The 24,986-nt window shown below is 41.8% G+C and overlaps 1 long non-coding RNA gene across 2 annotated transcripts; it reads left to right on the top strand.

The window, feature by feature from the left end:
- Positions 1 to 11,773: 11,773 nt before the first annotated feature.
- On the top strand, positions 11,774 to 17,356 carry LOC125091264 (uncharacterized). 2 transcript variants are annotated; one of them, XR_007124636.1, is made up of 4 exons: positions 11,774 to 13,156; positions 15,229 to 15,378; positions 15,474 to 15,684; positions 17,155 to 17,356. It is a non-coding gene; the product is annotated as an uncharacterized LOC125091264 (long non-coding RNA). The 2 variants fall into 2 exon arrangements; XR_007124635.1 differs by lacking the exon at positions 17,155 to 17,356 and having other exon boundaries at positions 15,474 to 16,136.
- Positions 17,357 to 24,986: the final 7,630 nt, after the last annotated feature.

The following is a 24,986-nucleotide window of genomic DNA, read 5'->3' as shown; positions in this document are numbered from 1 at the left end:
ACCACTTCTGCTCAAAATTATTACAGATCCTGCCCAGTGTGCTAAGAAAAGAAAATGATATTAAGTGCATATCAGTTTGAAAGGAAGAAGAAATAATGTCTTTGTTCACAGGTTATACGATCACTTGCATAGAAAAAACCAAATAACCTACAAAAAGCTTCTAGAATAAGTAAGTGAGTTTATCAAGGTCATGATTGCAAGGTTATTAACAATTGGATATTTAAATAGAAAAATAATTTCCCATACCTTTAAAAAATGAAATACTTGGGAATGAATTTAAGAAAAAATTAAGACATACACAGAAAGCTACAAAATGTTGCTGAGATTAAGGAAGGCTTAAATAATGTTCATGGATTAGAAAACTCAGTATTGTTAAGATGCCAATTCTGTCTAAATTGATCAATGGATCAATATTATCCCAATAAAAAAATTTCAGCAAGCTATTTGTCAAAATCAACAGGCTGATTTTGTATCAGATGCAAAATACCTAGACTAGCCCAAAATAATTTAGAAATGGAGAAATCATACTACCTGATGGAGACTTATTGTAAGTTACAGTATATAAGACAATATGGTGCTGGCATAAAAATAAGATATAGATCAGTGGAACAGAGTAAAGAGACCTGAAATAAACCTATATGTATATGGTTGATTGATTGATTTTGATAAGGGTACTAAAATATTTTAATGGGAAAAGCGTGATCTTTTCAAAAATGGTGTTCAAACTATTGGACATCCATAGGCAAAGAAATAAACCTTGGCCCTTACCTTGCATCATATGCAAGTTAACTCAAAAGAGATCAGAGTCCTAAATATAAGAGGTAAAGCTATAAAACATCCAGAAGAAAATGTAGGAGAAAATTTCTGTGACCCTGGCTTAGGCAAAGATTTCTTAGTAAGGAAAAAAAAAAAAAGCAGGAATCATAAAAGAAAATAAGTGAATAAATTGTACTAATCAGAACTGGGAACTAATCAGAATTAAGTGTCTTTGAAAGACACTGTGAAGAAAATGAAAAGTCAAGTCATACATTTGGAAAAAATATTTGCAAACATGTATCTAATAAATTATACGTAAAATATAAAACTCTCAAAACTCAATAATCAAAAGACAAACTACCCAATTTTTAAAAAATGAGATAAAGATTGGCAGATACTTCACTAAAGAAGACAAATGGATAGGATATAAGTACATTAAGTAGATTCTCAATGTCACTATTCATTAACGAAATGCAAATAGAAACCATAATGAGATACCACTATATACATACTAGCATGGCTAAAATTTAGAAGACTGGCAATACTAAGTGCTGATAAGGATGGAGGGCAAACTTAACTCTCATTCATTGTTGGTTGGTATGCAAGATTATATAGCCTTTTTGGAAAAACAGTTTGAGATATTCTTAGAAACTCAAACACACACATACATTTTCTTTTTGACCCATAACCCCATTCCTATATATTTATTGAACCAAGAGAAAGGAAGACATATATTTATACAAAGACCTACGTGCAAATATTTCTAGAAGCTTTATTCATAGTAGTCCCAAACTAAAAACAATTCACATGTCCTTTATCTGGGAAATGGATAAGCCAACAGTGGTCCATCCATGCAAAGGAAAATACTCAGCCATTAAAAGAACCAAACTATTTATACCCACAACAACACGGATGAAATCAAAAGCTTTATGTTAAGTGAAGGTCGCCAGATGCTAAAGGTTATATACTATATTATTCCATTTATGTTATATTCTTTAAAAGGGAAAATGATAGAGGGAAGAATCAGACTAATAAGCATCAAAGTCTGGAAACAGAGAAAGGGCTTGACTGGTAAAAGGTCAAGAAGAACTCTTTGGGGTGCTGGAAACAACCATACAATTTGTTAAAACTCATCAAACTGTACTGAAAAGGGGTGAATTTTATTTTCATATATTATACCTTTATATACTTGACTGTAAAAAATAAAATAAAGGTAAAAAATGAACAAAGGAAAGAAAAGAGTAAGGGCAGAGATAATAAGAGGACAGAAGGAGGGACAAAGCTTAAACCAGGGCAGTGACTGTTAAGTTAGAGGCGCAGGGTTTATAACCCCTGGTCTTTGGAATTGGAGAAACTTGCATGAATATTGGCTTTGCTGTTTATTAGTGTGTGAACTTAGGCAAGTTATTTTACCTCTGTAGTCCTATTTGCTCATCTGTAAAATGGGGATGATGATAGTTCCCATCTACGAATGCCCAGTACCATATCTACAGAAGAGATCATATATTTTTTGAATAGTGCTTAAAACATTAAAGTGATGTGATGGGACGACTAATCAGATCTTGCAAGTGAAGGAGTAGAAGGAGGTAAGGCTTGGATTCGGGCTATTGACTGCCATCAGCTGACCTACAGATGTGGAGGGCAGACAATGAGTTCAGGTTTAAAGGCGATTACAGAGCCGTTCTGACAGACATCTCGGTGAGCCCTCTGCCGAGAGTTGCGAATAGGCATCCAGACCTCAGTGAAAGTGAAAGGTTATAGTCCGCGTGGATCTCATTTCAAAGCAAAGACATTTAAAAAAAATTCATAACACAGGAAATAAGTTGCATTTTTAATTTGGGCTCATGCTGAATATGTATCTTTGGGGTTCCCACTAATAGTCCAGGGGTTCAATTTTAGGGGGCTGATTCCCACACCAGCTATTGTGATCGTAACTCCTTGTGTCTCTGTGCTGAAACACAGTAGGCACTCAACAAATACTCGCTGAATGAATCTGTTGAATATTTCCTCTTTGCAAAGTATCATAGGCTCCTGGAATCCCTGGACGCTGACCACATATAGGCAGCTAAGACCCCTTGAAATTCATGGAGTCAAATGGAAGGATGGGACAAGCTGGTGCTACTTGCTACTTGGAGACTTTGTACCAAACTGATGGTTTCCTTTTGTCATTTCTTCTCCCAATGTTCTCTTAAATGCAGCTGCAATTCTGCTTTATGCGTTCATTGCATTTTTTTATTGCACTGGCAGTTGGAACCATGCAGGGAAAGACCAGAACCTTCTCTGAAAAAAACTTTTTTAAAACATTCCTTTTGTGACATTGACCACAGGTCCTAGAAGTGTCACGGGGAGAATAAGTTTGAGCCTCACAACTTTATGGCCAAAACCCATTTCCACTCATTGTTAACCAGCTCAGTCTGCCTTGGGCACAAAGTCTTCTGTTCTTAATCCCATAGGAGCCTGTAAATTCAATTAAAATCTGGAGTGACTTCCTGAAAATCACCAGTTAGGATGACTGCATTCCCTTAACTGGGCAGGATGGTGCATGTCCTAAAACTTGCTGCTGTGTCCTATTTGTAACTATGTCTTACCACCCAGCGTCCAAGAAAAAAAAGTCTTCGCTCTGCAGTCAGCATTTCTTCTGTGCCCGCTCAGGTCTCACTGAATGTTTCCTCAGTACCTTGTGCATGGACAGGTTGCCTTTGAATGTCATGGTTATTGAGCAAATTTGAAAATAAGTGGGTTTGTAGGAGTCAGAGTGAGAAGTTAACGGACTGTAGGAGGCATGAGTCATAGCCGTTCTGAATTTCAGAAACAGCTCAGCCTGGCCAGCTGGGGGCACTTGCCTTGCCTTTTTAGCAGGTGAATCTATCCGTACTCCCCCAAAAGAGGTGGGACAGGAATGAGTTGGGAAGTCCTGAATAGGAAAGTGCACGTTCAAAAAGTGTACCTTAGTGTCTCAGTTTCACTCAAGGACAGTCATTAAGGGCAAGTCATCAGTCTGAGCTCACAGGAGTGACCGGAAGCAGGAACTACAAAAGTGACAGAGGTTGGAATACACAGAGTCTCACTTTTTCTGGTAGAGGTGCCCTGAAGGGTATAAGCATAAGCAAAACTGGGACATCCTTAAAGCTTCCTCCTTCTTCTCAATTCCGACATCAAAAAATTCATATGTACGTTTACACACCACGCCCTCAAATGTGTTAGGAGGAAAACGTTTGCAATAGAAAGAAGCAGAAAAAAGAGGCATAGCAACGTGGTTAGGTTCCCTGTGTACCATAGTGATCGCACTAGAAAGCAGCTCAGACATGTCAGAGATGCAGAGAGAAGAAAAGCAAGCCTTTCCAGGTTGGATCCCCCATTCAGCATAACATGGGCATCTTCAAATAGGAGTTGTCCCAAGAGACTCTGGGATTTCATAGCTCCCTGAAGCATGCTGTGGCCTGTGATCCTGGTGGGGCTCTGATGCTCGGTATAGAGCAGGGGAGTAGATGGAGGAATGTTCTTTTGTTTTCCTGCTTCATTGCTCTCCTCCTTTTCTGTGTCCTTTTTGTGTACTATATGAGGATCGCAAATCGTCACTCCGTTTGTGGTTGAAGGACTCTACTATAAAAGGCCCTTCAGCTCTTGGGCAAATGCAGTTATTTGAAGACACTGTATGCATGCGTCCGAGTCATAGTGCTGAGTTAAGATATTTGTTCTTGAGATCCCAGTGTCTACCTCTGGGGAACTCTGCAGGCTCTTCTAGCCCTGGGTCTAAGCTGCTTGGCACTAAAGGAACATAGATAGATACTAGCTAGCACTCTCATGAGAAAACCCAGCAAGGCTGGTTTTATCAGGCCCATATCTAGTTTCCTGTGAACATGACAGTACGAAAAATCCCAGGGTTTCTTCTTCTGAATAAGATCCTCAGGGTTGGGACAAGGATAGAGAAGGAGTCAGCTGTAGCATCTCTGTGCACCAAATCCTTGTGCATAACCATGCATCCCAGCCCCCAAAGTCACCTTTGTCAAGGACATCTTGCTTCAGTGGAAAGTAAGTATTTTTCTGAAAGTCGCCACTTGCCACCTGGGTCTCATCTGGGAGGAGAAAAATCAAATTGATACATGGGACAGCCCAGAGGCCAAAACAAAACCTTGACATTTTGTTTCTGGTCTATCTGTATGGCAGAAACAAAAACGACGGTGGCTTTGAAGAGACAATAGGAGACCATGACAGTCATGCCCATTATGTCTTTTTTCTAATCCTAGAATCTATAACCATCACTCAAATATTCCTCCAAAACACAACTAAATACCTTTGTTTTACACTTTGTGTTAAAGATATTTGGCGTAAGTATTTGGAATGTAACCAGCTCCAGTGTGACCAATCCTAAACAATTTGAAAAGAAAAACAAGTGTTAGCCTAGCAATAATCCAGGGTCTAATGGCCGCTGGAATGGAAATGCACGGATAGAAAAGGACACAGGGTATAAGAGATATCTGCTGGGATTGCTGTCATCCCCTTGGTTCCACTAATCTAGTTTGCCAAGTCAGGTTTGGTTCAACTAATCTAGCTTGCCAGGAGCATACACTCTTCCCCAATTTATGGGTGTCCCTCCCAGAGTGATGTTACAACCTTGCAACCATGTATTTTTGTCTTATTTTTTTTTATGTATGTATGTATGTATGTATGTATGTATGTATTTATTTATTTGTCGGAGAGAGAGAGAGAGAGAGAGCGAGCGAGCGCACAAGCAGTGGGAGCAGCAGGCCAAGGGAGAAGCAGGCTTCCTGCTGACCAAGTAGTCTGATGTGGGACTCGATCCTAAGACCCTGGGATCATGACCTGAGTGGAAGGCAGACTCTTAACCGACTGAGCCACCCAGGCATCTCGCAATCACGTATTTTTAGAATTTGAAGGAAAAACTTGAACTCGGTTGGAAGAAATTTTATAAAGGAAATCCTCCCTAAAGTTACAGTTTTCACTAATTACTAATTCAACCAACAACTTATTGTCTGTCCGCGATGCACACTACTTGTTAGTCAGGCATTCACTTACAGGTGTTGAGCATTCGACAACAACCCAGAAAAATCCACAAACTTTTCCCTTTCATTTCGCCTGGAGGGAATGATGGTTTTGTATTTCCCCTGCACGCAGGTGTTTCCTTATTCAGAAGGAGGGCTGAAGGCTGCTCCAAACGGCGAGCTTTGTCATCTCAAGAACAGCCTTCTTTAGAGCAACTCCTTGTCCCTTTCTTCTCACATTCAAAACTGACTCTATAGGTCTGGTGCTTAATTGGAGAAATATTTTAAATTCCACTAATAGGTGGCCCTTCACTGGTTCTCGGAAATGGAAAATATTTTGCTTTGGTTTTGAAGTAGCTCCAGGGACAATGCACAACATTCAACCTCTTGCAGCCAGTGGTCAAACAGCTGCAGGTTATTACAGAAGCTGGAGAATATTCCGCGTTTCAAATGAAATCTCTACACCTTACAGCAGCTGCAAAAGCCTGTATGCGGCAGGGGAAAAGGGCTCCCACGAACAAGGGCCTTGGAAACGCTATGCACCAGGACAAAGCCCTCCTACTGTAAGGCAGGGTGAAATTTGCCTGCATCCCGCAATCATTCCATGTGAAATCTCTAATTAAATTTACTTATTTGGGTCTCCGAATTTTCTTCTCCAAGCAAGCACAAGGGTTGGCTTGCTATCTGCCTACTCTTGCTTTTGAAAAAAGCCGGTCACATGATGAACCATAACTATTAATGAAGATACTCATTAAACAAAGTAATATATATTTAGAATATTCATCCCTGCTGAACTTTCCTACATTAGCATCAAAATGGTTAGGAAAGATAAAAAGCCATAAGAATTCCAGATAGGGCTTTAATCCTAAAGCAAAGAAAACCAAGTTGATTCTATTTCCAAGGCACTCGAGGGCATATTTCTCTTGTCCTGCAAGAATATAATCCTGTTCCCTTAGAATCTTACACCTGACATTTCTCTTGATTTAATTAGATACAGGAAAGGAACAAAGCCACATTTAAATGAATGAACATGAATGCCTAATTATTTGTGTTGCAAATGACTGCTTGTTTTCCTTACATTTGTGTGGCTTGCCAAGCCTCTCATACTATTTTTAGCTATATTATCTTATTTGAATTTTGCAACAATCCTAGGAAGAAGACAGGTGACAAAAGGGACTGTCACCATTTTGCAGTTGAGGAAATTGAGGCCCCCCAAGTAGTCTCCTGGCTGAGAATTGGCAGTGGAGCACCGAAGGCAAGGATTTCATCTCTGCCTCTCTCCAGGAGGAAGTGAGGCGGTTTGTCAGTGCAGCTAATGGTCGTGCCACGCTACAAATATGCAGGAGCAAAGGAGGCAAAAGATTCAAAAAGAAGAAAACAAATGGAAAGTGGACTAAGGGAGGGGTAAGTGGGGAAGTCACACTAAAGGGTACTTCAGTGACACAAAATCAGCCCCTCTGTGCCACTGAGCAGAAAAAAATCCCAAGTGAGCAACTCTAATGTGTGTTAACCTTCCTGATTTCCCAAAATCGGGTTGTGAGAATTCATTGGGTGGCTCCCGAACTAGTCACTAGGCATTTCTTCTAGAAGCATCTGTAGTCAGTGCATGCGGTAACAAGAAGTCACAGCTTTGAGATAAAGTTCACCTCTGGGACTAAGTGAGGACGTATCAAAAGATAGTGAGGGAAGTCAGACTAAGGATAGTTGGTCAATTATTGACTAAGGAAATAGAGATGCCCCCCACTAATCATTGTGTTATATCAGGACATCTATAGAAGCCTATCTGAGACTGAACGTCATTATTACCACAGAGGACCAGGAATCAATTGTGTTTGCTCTACATAGGGAAGGACGAGTGTTACTAGGAGTGGGATGGCCGACGCCTCTCAGGCGAGGAGCCAGACAGCCGAATTCAGCAGCAGGTGGATGGGCGTGGAGGAGGAAGCAGTAGTCATAGATCCCCTATTATGAGCAGGATTTTTGTCAGGTCTCATGGAGGCTGGGGTGCTCTGATTTCGTGCTCCTCAGCTTAGTCCCTAAGGGACCTGGATGACTGGAAGGAGCGACTGAAGATGGCGGAAATAGTCCTTAGGAGGACCTAGTCCCCCTTATCAAGGAATACTCTGGTTTATATTTCAGGTCTTTGGGGACAGCTGGTGTGAGTCTGTCCTCCCATGATGCAACCAGTTCTGGGGTTTCTGGATCAACAAAGCAGAACCCTGATCTGTAAATGTGAGGAGTAGGTCAAGGCCCTTTGCCTATTATGAGCTTCCTGCCTGGTGGCCAGCCAGTCCTCTTGGACCACAGTCCTGCTGATTTCCCTATGTGACATGGTGGGTTTTTTTTCTTTTGTTCTTTAAGTGAGTAATTTACTCATGGCAGGCAGGGCAGTAGTCTGGTTCAAGTGCGGGGGCAGCCTCATACTGGCACTGGAGAGAACAGGGGTTGTATTCTTGGTGTTACCCCAAGCCATAGCTTTGATATTTCAAACCATTTAACCTCAGTCTGGGCTCCTCATGGGTACAGTGAAGGGATTTCATTAGATGATATTTGTAATTTGCCCAAGGTCACTTAGCTGGTCAGTAAACTCCATTACCCTTCCCCTACCTTAGTCTACTTCTCCCCACATAAATTTGGGTGTAAAGCCCAGATTGGAGGGAGGGTTCCAAGGGGATAGTAAAGTAGTTTGAAGTGGATTTCCCTTCTCTTTAACCAGGATGGAATCAGGGTAGATTATGCACAGACTTGTTACTTACAAGAAGGTCTTGCCAATAAATGATCAACTCAACTACAACTCTCAGTTTTCTCTACCTCACTGGAGACACATAGAAAAATCATAATGATAGATAATATTTGTGTATTGCATGCAGGGGTAAATGCATGGGGCTGCACATGGCCTCTCCAGGGATAAGGGACTCAATAGTTTGGCCCACCTGTACCGCATTTGCTCAAGCACCCTGCTACAATGTTCCATCAAATGCCCTTTCAAACCAGGGTGCTACGAGAAGTAAAGCCAGATTATTTTACCTTCTCTTGGGATCTGTCTCAGATTCGTAGGATAATTTTTTTCTCATTCAGGGCTATAGGGAGGAAAGAACATCCTTCTTTGGTTTGGGGTCCTTCAGTAAAGTGGGGCCACGTTCTATAGACTCTTGCTTTCTACCATATTGCTTATTTTTTTATTGCTTTTCTTGACCTCTGTCATGGCTCTCATCTTCTTGCAGCATAATTTATTTAATGGTAGAGCACACTTTGTTCCTTAAATGATTAACATCCCAACAGAGGTTGGGAAGCCAACACCCATCCTTCAGTATGCTCTGTCACCATTGTAGGCACTGTTGAAAGCAGAGTCATCCTTGTCAAATCTCTTCCTGTAATACCCTCAAAATTTTAGGCCTCATCTCCAAAGCTCATAGTTTTGCATTATTATTAGATATATAACTGATTTGAATGTTACTGTTCTGACAGCAGAGGCAGAAGATAGGTATACATTAGTCCAGTTAGGGCTTTTTTTTTTTTTTTTCTTTCTTCTTGTTCACTTTTTCAATGAAGTATAGATTACATATGGTAGAGTGCTAGCACTTTCTTTGCACAACACCATGGCTGTCTCGGAGCTCCACACACGTCTGTATGCCTCAGCAGATCTTTTAGGCTACGTTTCAAGCATTAGGCACTGGTCCTGGGTTTTTGCCCTCATTTTCCATTTCTTACCTCTTGATTGTATCCCCCCCCATTTCTCAGAACCCTGTGTCTATTTTTCTCATGTTCTTGACATGTCCCTTTCATTTCCTCTTTTCTCTCCTGATTTTTTCTTTCTTCCCTTTAGGACTTACTCTGTATTTTTGACAACATTTCTCTAGATTTCTGTAGTGTGATAATCGTAATAATTATACCCGTTACTCACTCTCACTTTCACAAGGGGCTACTAAGCTTTTCTCTACACTTATGATCCCCAAGTCATGAAAGGTCCTCCTTCCTGCTCTGCTGGTCCCACATCTGAAGGGCGAAGCTTGAGGATGGATCTTAGAGGCAATTCCTAGTGTAGGTGTCTAGGCTGCAGGGTTTCCCAGTCATAGTGAGGATGAAGATGAGAAGTGTGAACCACAGTATGAGAACGACAAGGTGGGAATGCTTTGGCAATCAATATGCAGGGCTGGCTGTTCCAAGTGGGAGGTAGAAGAATAGATTTGGAGAAAGTCCAAAGAGCTGTTGAGCAAGAAATCAGAACAGCTGTTTTTATGGTTCCCATTTTAGTGACCTATCGCCATGTAACAAACCACCCCAACTTCAGTGGCATAATACAACAATAAATGTTTATTATTGTTATCTCTTATAATTGTAGACATTCATTTGGCTTCGGTAGGCTGTTCTTGCTGGGTTGAAGTCTGGGGGCGGCTGGGGCTAGAATCCAAGGTTATCGCTTCCTGTCAGCAGGGATTTCAGCTGGGGCCGCAGGGAAACACTCATGCCTGGCTTCCCCATGTGCTGTGGGCTTCTGCACAGGGACAGCTGGCCTCCAAAAACACATGTCCAAAGAATAAGCCAGGAGCAAACTGCATCGCCTTTTATGATCGAGCCTTGGAAGTTCCATTAGTATCACTTTTGCGTGAGGTAGTCACAAAGCTTCACACAGATTCAAGGGGGAAGAGATACAGACTTCATCTCTTAACAGAGATGATAAGATCGTGTTGTCAGAAGAGTAGGTGGGACGGGAGATACTCTTATGGTCTCTTTAGGTGACATAGTCAGCTATAGTCTGCCCTCTGGCCCCAATGACTCACACCCCTCCCACAAGCAAAATACACTCATCCCCTCCCCAAGACCCCTAAGTCTCAATGCTTTATGGAATCAGGACAGGTCAGAAAGAAACAAAATTGAGGATTTCCCTAATGACTGTCTTTTATGAAGGGACTCCCCTTTCTATTCGCTCTCTCTCTCTCTCTTTTTTTTTTGAGAGCGAGAGCCCATGGGAGAGAGGGGTGAGGAGCAGAGGGAGGGAATCCTAAGCAGAGTCCCTGCTGAGTAAGGATCCCTATGAGGGGCTCCATCTCAAAACCCTGAGATCATGATCTGAGCCAAAATCAGGAGTCAGATCCTCAACGGACTCAGCCACCCGGACACCCTACCCTCCCTATTCTTTTGATCGGAAAGAAAGGGTTTCTCTGAGATATTTTCCTGTCTTTGCAACTTAAGCTGTTCCAAGTTTCAAGTTGTGAGTTTATGCCAAGAGTTGGGGAAGGAAAAACACCCCAGACTTCTCACCACCTTATTGGCCTTTCTTGGAGTTTTGATTTCTCTCCCCAACCCTCCCGGTATTATTCCTTTCAGAATTCTCCTTAGTTGATTACATGTTCTGTCTAGTGTTTTTAGATGTAACCGGTGGGAGAGAGACTATGGAATCTGCTTGCTCCATCTTTACTGGAACGAGATCCAGAAGCCATTCTTAATTTTAGATTTGTTTGCCATCTGGGCACGAGAAGCCATTTTGTTTTCAGACTCAGCAAGTCCTGTCACCTTTATAATTAATTGTTTGTTCTTTAGCTTATCTTTATAACTCCCTCATTTTATTGTAGGCAGCTGGAAGAGGCCAGGTGGCACTTTCAACACTGTGCCTGGAAATTTCCTCCGCCAGATCACACAGTTCATTGGTGCGTTTTCTACTTTCCAAGTTACCGTGGGTGTCAATGTTGCTAAACTTCCCTAAGCCACTCCATAAAAATGTCTCCTTTCTTTCAGATTCCAATAATATTTTCCTCATGTTTATTTAAGTCTTTGCTGACAGACTTTTCAAGGCCAGTCCCAAAGCCAGTGCATATGTTTTAGGTTTTTATTACAGCAGCCCTCACTCTGGTTCCAAAATCTGTATCAATTAAAGTTTGATTGGAGAAGCAAAACCACTTTGAGTGAAACAAGGAGTTTATTGTAGGGATTAGAATGTACATGATTATGGGAGCTGGTTAAGCAGTCTGTGCAATCTGTTGTCCCCGCGTCAAGACGCGGGTCTGAAGTCAGCAGGCTGGGCTAGCTTCAGGAGGGGAAGACGGATACGAAGTGGAGCCGCGAGGGGCGCAGGCGAGGACTGGAACCTGCGCGGAAGAGAAGGGACCTGTAGGTCCCACACTGGGCTTTGATGCCTTTCTTGAGACTTCGACGATGAAGCAGACCTGCAGAAGAGCTGGTGCACTTCGTCACGGAGTTATTTACAGACCTAGCCAGGAGTCAGAGAAACTGGAGAAGCGGAGAGCCAGCAGAGGCACTGCATGGTGCGCGAGCTGCCACCCACACCGACCTTCTGCTTCAATCATGGCCTCCACGTCACTTCCGCCTTCCAAAGGTTGCCCCCTGATTTCCGGGAAACATGGTTCCCGGAACATAGCCATATGGACTTGGTACAAAGCCAACACGGTCCCAAAGGCCTCAGCTAGGGATTAGGAGCACAGCCCGAGAACAGACTGAGTTTGTCTGTAATGGTAGAGTCTGCCCCTTGGGGCATTTGCGTGGGTCCAGTGCAAAGAACTCACACAAAGGCTAAGTTAGTGCTTATAAACCAGGGCTACTAGGTAACCGATGCATAAAAATGAATAAATATCCACCATAAATTTTAATAAAATCGTATTGAAATGATCATTCGTGCTATTCCAGCATATCCCAAACTGGGCATTAAGATATTAACGGGTTTTCTGCCTTAGTTTGCTAGGGCTACCACAGCCAAGTACCACAGAGGGGGTGGGTTTAACAACAGAAATGTATTTTCTCACAGCTCTGGAGGCTGGAAGTCTGAGACCAAGGTGTTGTCAAGGTTAGTCTCTTCTGAGGCCTCTCTCCTTGGCTTGTAACTACCTTCTTGCTGTGTGTTCACACAGTCATCTCTCTGTGCCTGGACCTGTTTGGTATCTCTGTCTGTGTCCTAATGTTCTCTTTTTATAAAGACATTGTGTTAGGGCCCACTCTGATGACTCCACTTGAACTTAATTGGCCCTTTGTAGGTCCTATCTCCAAATACAGTCACTTTCTGGGGTATTGGCAGCTCAGGCTTCAACATATGAATAGGGAAGCCCATAATATTTTTCTATTAGTACAATAAAGTTTGATAAATGCTACATGCTAGATTTTCTTGAAAATTCACGAAGTACATTTGTAACGAAAGATTACACAAGGTCCAGTAATCATCTTTTGTATACGCCATTGTTTTATACATTATGGGTAATCCTAAATTGTCTTTCATCTTCTATATATTCACTGGGAATATGGAACTACTGCATGGTGATCTCATCTGCCAGCTGGGGCTGGTGGTCAGGAAGGGAAGGTGGACATGAGGTGGAGGAGAGGCCACCCACCCTGGACCCCAGGTCTATGAAACTGGTCTGTCACCACCTCCACGTCTTCAAAGGCGATTGGTGAGTTTCTGTAGAGATCTGTGCTGAGGGATTTGGGTCTGTAGGTGGGCAAGGAGATTGGCCTTTGATGCATGGAAACTCCCCTTCCATCTGTACCAAGGAGACCTTCCAGACTGCTACGGGTCTGGAGTTTCCTTGGTCACCTACACTTGCTGGCCAGCATTAGCAACCTCTCACCTGGGCCAACCTCTGTTCCCTACTCTATACTCTTGTTCTTTACAGGTGAAAGAACAAGAACAGAGCTGGGGAAGCTGCTAGGGTATGACAGACAGCTGGGCAAGGGTCCATCCCAGAAGCTGTGGGCAGTTCAGCTAGCTCCCCAGTGGCATGGAAAAAAGAGCCCCCTGCCACACTCTAGCGCGGACATCCCATGTCAACCATGCACATGCACGCCCTGCTCAGGACTCTCCTGGGTTCTGGTCTACTTTCTGCTTCCTATTCTTACCTTTCCAAACTGGTGCTCCGTTCAGCTTTTCTGGCTCAGGCTTTGGCTTTCCTTCTCAACGACAGTGAGGGTTGCTTCTCTAGGTCTGGGGCTTTGGCCTCGTTTGATCTAAGTCACGTCCTGGACACTAGACTCTTGAGTCACATGAAGATCTGCACTGCGACGTTGGCCCCTGGGTTCTGTCTCTTCCTGCAGGGCTTTTACCGTGAATCATCTCCAGGACCCCAGGTACGACTTGTCAGCTTCTAGTGTTGGCTCTGCTGTGACATTGGTATCTTTTGCAAACCAGTGAAGACGGGGCTGTTTGAACAAAGTGTAGTTACAGACCTGGCCAGTTTGAACTGCCCCAACGGCTTCCCTTTGCGCAGCATACAGTGCAAGTGGCTTTGCACGCTTATCTCTACCCACAACCACCCTGTAAGATAGAGCAGACTGTCCCAATTTCGCAGATGAGAAAGCTGGCTCCCAGAGAGCAACTTCATATGGCCAGCAGGCACTAGAGCGTTCACTTGGACCCACGTCTCAGGACCCCAGGGATGGGGCCCTTTTTCAGGTTGTAACAGACATACGGGTTGATGTTAAAACCGGCTCTTGGCCCAGAGCTGTCCTCGCTGACTACAGATTTATTGCATGTTCCTCTATTTTCCAATTCACACTTTCCCTCAGAGGGCTCCGTCAGAATGCTCCCCGTGGCACTGTGTATGCTCACTTACACGGCAACACTTCCTGAAGCACACCCCATTCACCCAATTGCTTTGAGAAACATATTGGGTTTTTTTGTTTTTTAACGATTTTATTTATTTATTTGACAGACAGATCACAAGTAGGCAGAGAGGCAGGCAGAGAGAGAGGAGGAAGTGGGCTCCCTACTGATCAGAGAGCCTGATGTGGGGCTCCATCCCAGGACCCTGAGATCATGACCTGAGCCAAAGGCAGAGGCTTAACCCGCTGAGCCACCCAGGCGCCCCGAGAAATATGTTGTTTTTAAATTAAAACTGCCACATGAATGTGAGAGGAGGTACTGTGCATTTCTCCCTCCCACTTGACCTTGATCTGTTATCTCCGTGGCTTTCTTTTTCAGAATCTCCTGTCCTGGCCTCACCTCAGACGGGCTGCCTCCTGCATTTCACTGAATGTACTTGCATTTTAAGCTGACAACCCCTAGAATCTTATATGTATCTTCTCTTTATCTATTTTTAGAAAGATTCATTTATTTATTTGAGAGAGAGAGAGAGCATGAACAGGGGTGGGGGGAGGCGGAGGGAGTGGGGGAGAGGGGATCTCACGCAGACTCCGAACTGAGCACGGAGCCCGACATGGGGCCCCATCTCACCACCCGGAGATCATGACCTGAGCCGAAATCAAGAGTCAGATGCTCGGCTGATTGCACCACGCAGGTGCCCCTTCTTTGCCTATTTTCAGAACAAAATAACATTTAAGCATATACCAATTTAATTAAAAAGTCTTAAAGTATGCACAAAATTGTGGGAGTTGTCACAGTGGACTTTATTAAGCAGAATATGTTTCTCTTGTTTCATAGCATTACCAGAGGGCTCGTGAAATACTTTTTCTTTAAGACTTAGTTTGCAGAAGCAGTTCTACAAATGTTTTCTCATTTGATCCTTAGGAATCTGAAAGAGGATTAAGCAAGGTGGTATTTTACAGAACAGGAAGCTGACTCAGTGGGTCAACAAATGGCATGATCCTGCCGCTGATAGGGGGAGAGGCGGTCTCCTGATCCAAGATCTGTGCACTTGAACGACACCGCAGACCAAATGTATTTACCTTTTATACTGAGGGCTACTGTCTTCCGTGTACCAGTGTGCTGTAATCATAGGAACTTCATCCTCCTTTGTATTCCCATGTTCGCAGATTACACTAAGAATTCTGGGCTGTGCACCTGCTTTGCTGGCTGAAATGGGACTGAGATGTGGCTGAAACAGCATGAGAAGAGTGTCTGAAGCTTCCTTTGTTCCCTCGAGTCTGGAAGATGGGACACGCAGTCTCTCCTCCAGCTTCTTAGAGTCCTGAGTGCGACCGGCAAGGGACATCCATTCCCACCGGCTGCAGAGGGAATCACCAGGTCAGTGCAGTTCAGAGCCAACCTTGGCCTCCAAGAGGCTTCTTATTTCCTTGCCGTTGCCAGATAGGAAAGGAAGAATCTGAAATCCAATCCTTTATCCGGGGATCGGGAGTCTGACCCTTTCATAGGCGAGAGATACAATCTCACAGTACGTGACTTTCTGCTGGTTTTGTCCATGATAATGAGACCCTAGGAGAATACACTAACCACTCGGAGAGCTGGAGAACATTCCAGGAGGAGGGAACAGGAAATAGAAAGCCCCGAGGAAAGAATGCACGGGGTGAGTCTCAGAAACAGAAAGGAGACCAGTGTGAGTAAAGCAGGGTCCAGCAAACTTCTCTTGCCAAGGGACCACCTAGTAGAGATTTCAAGCCTTTGTGAGCTGCTCAGTCTTCGTTCCAACTACTCAGCTCTTTGTAGCACAAAGGCCGCCCTGAATAATGGATACACGAATGAGCATGGCTGGGTTCCAATAAAACTTTATTTATGGCCCCTGATGTTCGAATTGCTTGTCATTTTCCCGGGTCACCAAATCGTGTTCTTTCTCTGGTTCTTTCCAACTTTTTACAAATGTGAAAAACCATTCTGAGCTCAGGGACCACTCAGAGACTGGTGGTCAGCTCTTTGCCTGTGGGCTGCACTGTGCTGAGTGAGCCCAGAGCTGAGGCTTTGGGAGTGAGTGGGGAAGAGAGTCGTCCCAGATGAAGTGAGACAGAGCTAACTAAGTAGGGTGCAGTCCGGACCACAAGCAGAGGTTTTGTAGGCCATTGAAAGGAGTGTGGATTTCATCCTAATTGCTATGGCAAGTGCCTGAAGGGGCTTAGGCAGGAAAGTGACGCGATCTATTTTAATCACACTCTGGTGCATCCGAGTCCAGAATGGGCTGTCAGGAAACCAAAGTAGAAGCCTCCTCCAGCCGACCAGGCAGAGATGATAAAACACTGAAATGGAATTAGAGCCTGAACCTCAAAGGGAATGAGCTCTCAGGGTGAGAGTGTGGGTAAGCATCTAGAAGAGAGCCTGTCACGTAACATCCACCCGGTAAATGTTAGTTCTGTCCGCTTCCTTCCTTCTTTAGTGGTCCCAAACCTGGGAATATTGGTTTGGTCTAAGTCTTTTAGAAAAATGGGTCATTCTATGAAAAATAGGTCAGGTAATATCATTAAAGTGAGTGTTTAAGTTTTGTTAATGAGTCTGCGATAGGACACCTGTGTGTGTGGCGGGGGGCGCTCAAGGTTGTGCATTCATTATTCTTACTGAGCCCTGTGAAATAGCTAAAATGTGTGCACTGATTAGGGTTTATAAAGATCACTGGCCTTATTGTTCCTCTGAAAACACATTTAATCTATTTAGTTGTTTTCATTGGAAGTATTAATATAGCAAAAAGATTTTTAAAAAATATTTGTAAGCATAGAAAAAAAAAAAAAGCAAAAACTAATCTTTATGTGCCATTCCATTTTCTCCCAATAGCTTGATCTCTCCTGGCGTTGAATAGGAATAAAGATGGAAAAAACACCAAGGTCAGACATTTGAGAGTGACAACTGATCAACTTGGAAAGGGGACAAAGCACCCAGAACCCCATATGGGGCCACATGGGCCCATGTAGTTGAGATGTGGTATGATGAAATTCTATGCAACCCAGAATCTGGGTGTTCAGCGGAATAATGTGGACAGTTGTAGGGTTAAGGATCTTACATCTATTTGATTTTGTGGACTTTGAAAGGTAGGGCTGGTTTAATCAGTAGTTAGTAACGTCATATATATAGCAAAAACATAAAAACGACCATTGTTCTTGACCTCCAAAGGTTCTGGAGGACAATCCTTCCTTTTTCTTTTTTCTGTTTCTGGAGCTGCAAGTATCCCCTGTGCAGTCTCTCTCTGCCTTTGTCTTCCTGACACTTTCTGTTCTATGAGTGTGTCGTCTCCTCTTCTGTCTCTCCTAAGGACACCTGTCTTTGGATTTAGGCCCCCCAGAATAATCCCGAATGATCTTATTTCAATTTCCTGAACTTAACCATGTCCGCAAAGGCCCAGTCTCTAATGGGTGTCAGGACATGAACATGTCTTTGGAGGGCGGCACTATTTAACCCATGACAATGGTGGACTCTGTACTTTTTAAAGAATTTACTTTAGGGGATCAGCAGCATAATTTGTCTGTGTACAATGTGCAAGCGGATACATTGCCCTAGGATTATTTTCTAATTGATTCCAGTATGTAAGTCTTGTCTTTTTTTTTTTTTTTAAGATTTTTATTTATTTGACACACAGAGAGAAATCACAAGTAGGCAGAGAGGCAGGCAGAGAGAAAGGAGGAAGCAGGCTCCCTGCTGAGCAGAGAGCCCAATGCGGGACTCGATCCCAGGACCCAGAAACCACAACCCGAGCCGAAGGCAGAGGCCCCCCGCCACTGAGCCACCCAGGCGCCCCAAATCTTGTCTTTTTAACTAAATTCTAAGTTTTGTGTCCACTACAGAGCTTCTTATTTTTTAAGTTTTGGATTTTTTGCACATTTTTATAAGAACAACAGTGCTGCAATGAATACCAAGTGCCTAAGCTTATATCTACTAAGCTAGCAATACAATGAATATCCAGAAATGCTGGGTTAAAGGGCATGGGAAGTTTATATTAAGATACGTATTGTCAAGTTGCCCTCCTAAGGGGTTGCACCCATTTTCTGTCCTACAACAGGTGTGTGAGAGCATCTCTTTCCCTTGAACTTGCAGAAAATTATTCCCTATCAGGCTTTTTGATCTTTGTCAAAAATCATTTATTAAAAATTCTTATTTTGGGGCGCCTGGGTGGCTCAGTGGGTTAAAGCCTCTGCCTTCGGCTCAGGTCATGATCCCAGGGTCCTGGGATCGAGTCCTGCGTCGGGGCTCTCTGCTCAGCAGGGAGCCTGCTTCCTCCTCTCTCTCTCTGCCTGCCTATCTGCCTACTTGTGATCTCTGTCAAATAGGTGAATAAAATCTTTAAAAAAAATTCTTACTTTAAGGATCATTTATTTCCTAATAGCTGCCATCAAATATCTTTATAAAGTGTCTAGTACCCATTTTTTTCTATGAAATATCTCCCTTTGTTTATGTACTTGTCCTTTTTTCTACTGGAGTTTTGGTCTTTTTATAAGTAGACTTAGGAAGAAATCTTATTTATTTTTTTATTTCATAGAAATCATGACCTTGTTATATATGCTGCAAATATTTGTTTTCAGTTTGCTATTTGTCTTATTTGTTTTTTCATGTTGAATGTAAAAATATTTATATGTAGTTAAATTTATTAATTTTTTTCTTCAGTGACTTCCAAGACTTTGATTTTATCCACTCCAAGATATTTTCTTCTTATTGTTTTACAATATCATTTTTAAAAAAACTTTAATTTCCATTTTCTGGTTTTTAAAATGTCCACTTATTGGGGCACCTGAGTGATTCAGTCGTTAAGCATCTGCCTTTGACTCAGGTCACGATCCCAGGGTGCTGGGATGGAGCCCCGCATTGGGCTCCCTGCTCAGCGGCAAGCCTGCTTCTCCCTTTCCCACTCCCCCTGGTTGTGTTCCCTCTCTCACTATCTCTTTCTCTCTGTTAAACAAATAAATAAAATCTTAAAAAAGAATAAAAACAAAGTCCATTTATTTAAACAAGAAAACAAAGAACAGTTCACCTCTGTCTTCCACTGCCCGTGCCTTGCCTCTGGCAATCACCAATTTGTTCTGTTATCTATGGCCTTGTCTTGTTTTGTTTTGTTTTGCTTTGGACTCCACATATGGAGAGATCATGCAGTATTTCTTCTTCTCTGTCTGGCTTACTTCACTTAAGGTAATGCCCTTGAAGTCCATCCATAGATTTGCAGATAGCAGGATTTCATTCTCTTTTATGGATAAATAGCATTCCATTGTATATATACCATAATTTTCTTATCCAACCATAGAAAGGACACCTAGGTTGTTTCCATATCTTGGCTATTATGAATAATGCTGCAATGAACATGAAGGTGCACATATCTTTTTGAGTTTAGTGTTTTAATTTTTTTTTTCAGATAAATTCCCAGAAGTGGAATTCCAGCATCTTATAATAGTTCTATTTTTAATTTTTTGAGACATCTCTATACTGTTTTGCATAGCAGCTGTACCATTTTCCATTCCCAGCAGTGCACAAGGGTTCCCTTTTCTCCATATCCTTGCCAACACTTGTTATCTCTTGTTTTTTTGATACTAGCCATCTTCACAGGTATGAGGTGATATCTCATTGTAGTTTAGATTTGCATTTCCCTGATGATTAATGATGTAGAGAAATTTTTTCATGTGTCTGATGGCCATCTGCATATTTTCTTTGGAAAAATATGCATTTAGATCTTCTGCCCATTTTTTAATCTCATTGTTTGATTTTTTTTTCTTTTGAGTTATAGGAGTTCTTTATATATTTTGGATATTAGCCCCTTACAGGATACAAGATTGGCAATTATTTTCTCCCATTTCAATAGGTTCCCTTTTCATTTTGTTGATGATTTATTTTGCTGTGCAGAAGCTTTTTATAGTTCCACTTGTTTAATTATGCTTTTTTTTTGCATTATGCTGCTTTTTAAATTGAATTCATCAATCAGATTATTAATTAGTACCATTCCATTGTCTTCTGGGCTTGCAAAATTCTGATGAGAAGTCTGCTGTCTTCTTTGTTTTTGTTCTTCTCTACATAATATTTTTTCCTTTATTCTTAACTCTTTACATTACCGTGGTACCTTTGTTACAAATAATCAACCAACGTCAATTCATTACTATTATAAAAGTCCATACTTTATTCACATTTCCTTAGTTTTTATCCGACATCCTTTTTCCCATCTAGGATACCACATTACATGTAGTCATCATGTCTCCCTAGGTTGCTCTAGGTTGTGAGTTTTTCAGACTTTTTTTTCTGATGATCTTGACAGTTTTGGGGAGGTATCTTGTGGGATTTCTTTCAGTGTAGGTTTGTCTGATTTTTTTTCATGATTAGACTTATTTTTTATTGCTGAGGTAACAAATTACTCCAAACTTAGTGGCTTAAATAGCACAAATTTATTTCTTATGATTCTGTATGTCAGAAGTCTGACATGAGTCTCACTGGGCCAAAATCAAGGTGTCAACATGGCTGTGATCCTTTCTTGCAGCTCTCAGGAGACTCTGTGTCCTTGTCTTTTGCAGCCAGAGGCCATCTATAATTTCTCGGCTGGTAGTTTTATTCTCCATCTACAAACCTAGGAGTTCTCTCTGACCCTTCCATCTCTCTGATGCTTTTCCCCCTGTCACATCTCTCTCTCTCTCTCCCTCTACTGACCACAAAGCCAGTAGAGGGTCTCTACTTTTAAGGACTCATGCAATTTGATTGTGTTTAGTCAGATAATGCAGGATTATCTCTCCATCTCAAAGACTGTATCCTTAATCTCATCTGTAAAGTCTGTTTTGCCATAGGTAACATATTCACAGGCTCTGGGCTTTGAAAGGTGAACATTTTGGGGGACTTTTTTTTTGTCTGCCACATTGGAGTTATGGGTTTGGGGGAGGAAGACCACAGAGGTAAAGTGCCATTCTCATCACATCATATTAAAGATATATGCTATCCACATTGACTTATGAGCAATGATAGTAATTTTGATCACCAAGGAGCCTTGGTGATCTCCTATTGGAGAAGCCAAGATCTGGGGGTGTGGTTTCATCTAGTTAAACTTTCTTTTCAGATGGTGTACTTCTGTATCTTAGAAATTTCACTATTTGGTTCTTTTTTATATCTTCCATGTATTTCCTCATTGAGTTCTTATTTTCCTTTCAAGGTGTCCACTGTTCTAATAGCTTAAAAAAAATCCTTGTCTGCTAGTCCATCATCTGTGGCTTTTGTTTGTGTCTGTTCCTATTGCTTGATCCACCCCCCCCCCCTTAATTATGGGTCACATTTTCTTAACTTCTTGTCATATTTAGTAATTTTTTATTAGATTTTAGGCACTGTGTATTTTATGTTGTTGAATGTCTGGATTTTGTTTGCTTTTTGTCTTACCGTAAAGAGTTTTTGGCTTTGTTTGAGCAGGTAGTTTTACTTCCATATCAGCTTTATCCCTTTGAGGTCTGTTTTTAAGCTTTGCTAAGACATACTGAAAGTAGCCTTTACTCCCGGGATTGTTCAGCCCAACCTGAGAGGCGTAAATGCCTTGGATGATCAGTAAGTCCTCTTCATTCTGCTTGTTGGGGGTTGAATGTTCAATTTCAAGGTCTGTGTGAGCTCTGGGAACATTTAATTTGCCAGGCATTCTTTGTCCAGCATTTTGGAGTACTAGTTTCCACATGCCTGGTTCAGGAGTCAGCAAACACTAAAGGGAACCATACACATTTCTGAATCTTTTTTCTATATAACTACCTCTTTTTTTTTTTTTTAAGATTTTATTTATTTATTTGACAGACAGAGATCAGAAGTAGGCAGAGAGGCAGGCGGGGTCGGGGGTGGGGGGGGCGGAAACAGGCTTCCTGATGAGCAGATAGCCCGATTCGGGGCTCAATCCCAGGACCCTAAGACCATGGCCTGAGCTGAAGGCAGAGGCTTTAACCCACTGAGGCACTCAGGTGCCCCTATAACTACCTTTTTTTGAGAGCTCTGCCTCACAACTCCCAGCCCCTCAGCCTCTCTGACCTATCTTATTTGTTTCTTTACTCCCTTTCTTGGTTCTGTTTGGTTCCCCTCCCCCCACCCCATCACTGCAACCACAGTGTGGAAATTGCCTCTAACAGCACAGAGCTGGCTTATTTTTTCCTTTTTTCTCAAGGATTCTAGTCAATGCCTGAAACAAGTTGTTCCATGTTTTGTCCAGGTTTCTAGCTGCTCACTGCAGGAGGTCAGGTATAGTTCTTGTTATTTTTTCATTGCCATACTGTCTTTTTGGTTCTTCATTGTGATGATAATCCTTGTATAGATCATCAAGTATCTTCCTTCCCACATGGTGCTAGACAAATATACCTTTTATATTTGGAAAATCATGTTCCTCAAAATGTCCTGAGGAATTTTCTTATGCTTTTACTAATTTTCTCTCCACTGTTATCTTAATTATCATTTTTCTGGAATTTCTTCTAGATTTTGGATGTCTTGGGAGCATTCATTTTTCCTATTTTCCTTTTCTCTTATTTTATTATTTTATTACACTTTATATAAGATTTATTTGACTTTGTCTTCCAATTATTCTATAGAATTTTAAACATTCTGTTTTATTTTTAATTTCTAGGAACTTTTTCTTGTTCTCCACAGTTCCTTTTTATATCATTTTGTTCCTAATTTATAGATGCAGTATTTTTTCTCATATCTTTAATGATGTTAATGAACTTTTTAAAAAAATGTTTTCTTTCCTGCATCATCTTTGTTGCAGAAATTCTTTATTCTTTTTGTTTTCACTGTGGTTATGTTAAGGTGTTCACTCTTAAGATTAAGGCACCAAAAAGCTGACCCAGCCAGAAGCTCTTTGAACAGGAGCTGGTGATTTTCACTGAGGCAAACTTGGGGGGACCAGTTGGTTTTCTATTGAGGCTCTCCAAATATTGTTGGCCAGTATCTCCTCTGGGGTAACACCCTCCAATGTCCAATCTAGGAATTTGATTCTGGATGTTGGTGGTGTTCTGGGTCTGAGACTGGAAGGGAGATGGAGATTTCACTGTTTAGCAAACAGACTACCTCGATTCACTGACTTTGGAAGGAACTCTACCTCTGCCCATTTCAGTATTTGAAGGGAAAGAAGTCAACAAACTGCTTGGGAATTAGAAAAGGTGGATCTAACTGCTCCTTAGATAGACTTAATTTAATCCTGTTGCCCCCTTCCCAGTATTTCCTATTCCTGTGTCTTTTCTGGGTCCTGTGTGGAAAATTAGCCCACTTCTCACAGCATCCCTCCAACTCTTCACAGGTGTTAGGGTTTGACTTTCCTTCTCTTTGCTCAGCCTTTGCTACTTGCTGTTATTCCTCTTTCTAAAATCTATTTCCATATATTGTATGGACATCATTTAGCTTCCTAATGATTGATACACATTTCTGTTACCTGTTCTCCCTGGAATTTCTTGGTTGGTGAATTTTGATAAAAGTTGTTTGGGTGGGTTATGTGTTTACTCTGTTATTCTGAACTCAAGAGTCTCTCACATTTTTATAGCAGAAAACATGGCTCACCATATGTGGATTCTTAGCATTCCTTTGTTTTTTGTTTAATTAAACCCTAAACTTGGAGATAAATTGAACTTTAATCTAATCTGGGCTTTATATTGGCTAACAGGAAGAAATAAAGCATATAGTGAAAGGGTCATAGGCACACACCATCAAACATCTGGATGAAATGCTAGGTTAGTGCGCAGGTGTTTTGCCTATATGACCACAAGCTAAACATCTAGACAAAAGGTATTAAGTTTCCACCAGCTGTTTGGTATCATGGAACAGACACAGATTTGTAATCAAAGCCACTTGTGAATGGAATGCTGAGTTGATAAGTAAGCTGAGACTACTCTTCTGTACATCCTGACCATGACCATGAATAGGTTCATCACCATCATAGTGTCAGCTGTCCATCGCTGCGTGCCCTAAGAGGATCCAAGAAATTCACATCTACAGGCACCATCTGGTGACTGTAACTTTTCTTTCATTCCCAAGGAATCAGTTAAAATATCTCAGGGAAATAGTTTTCCATCTACAGTTTTAGAGGCTAAAGATCTGCGTTAGAGATCATAGTAAACACACATGTTTATTTCTTCCACATGTTGGATCTAGGAATCTTTCTCCCCACCCCCATCTCCAAGTTTTAATGGAAGAAGTTAGTTCCTAACCCTATCAATACATTTAATGTATAATTTGACAAAATTTCTTTGGCTTAAATACAGAACTAGCTTGGACTATAGGACCAGATGAGTTTGTTAGATGGGTGTTCTCTGTGGGATGAGAGGACATTTTAAAGTCTGCAAGCTTCTGTCAAGGCTTTTTAATGCTGGCTATTAATCACACACACAAATATATATTTTTAATTACTCTATTTTTAACCTATTCTTTAAGATACAGCTCAAATCCTACTACCTTAGGGAAGCCTACTAGGTTTTCCTTTGGAAGTCCTGGCCATGCTTTGTTGTTTACTATCTGGAATTGTTCAGTTTTGTACTGATGAAAGTGTCATGTTGATATAATGGTTATCTACCTCCTGGTGAATAATTCTTCAGAAGAAATATAGAGAATACTGGACTAAGCTACTCCTTTTTCAGAGCTCACTGAACTTGTGTCATGGGCTTAAAGGTAATGGTGAGCATAAATGTATACAGCATTTTCTT

The sequence above is a fragment of the Lutra lutra genome, chromosome 2, assembly GCF_902655055.1.
Source record: "Lutra lutra chromosome 2, mLutLut1.2, whole genome shotgun sequence".
In the NCBI taxonomy this organism is placed as follows: Eukaryota; Metazoa; Chordata; class Mammalia; order Carnivora; family Mustelidae; genus Lutra; species Lutra lutra.
Note: the sequence above shows the minus strand (reverse complement) of the source record. Positions and strands in the feature narration are given on the sequence as shown.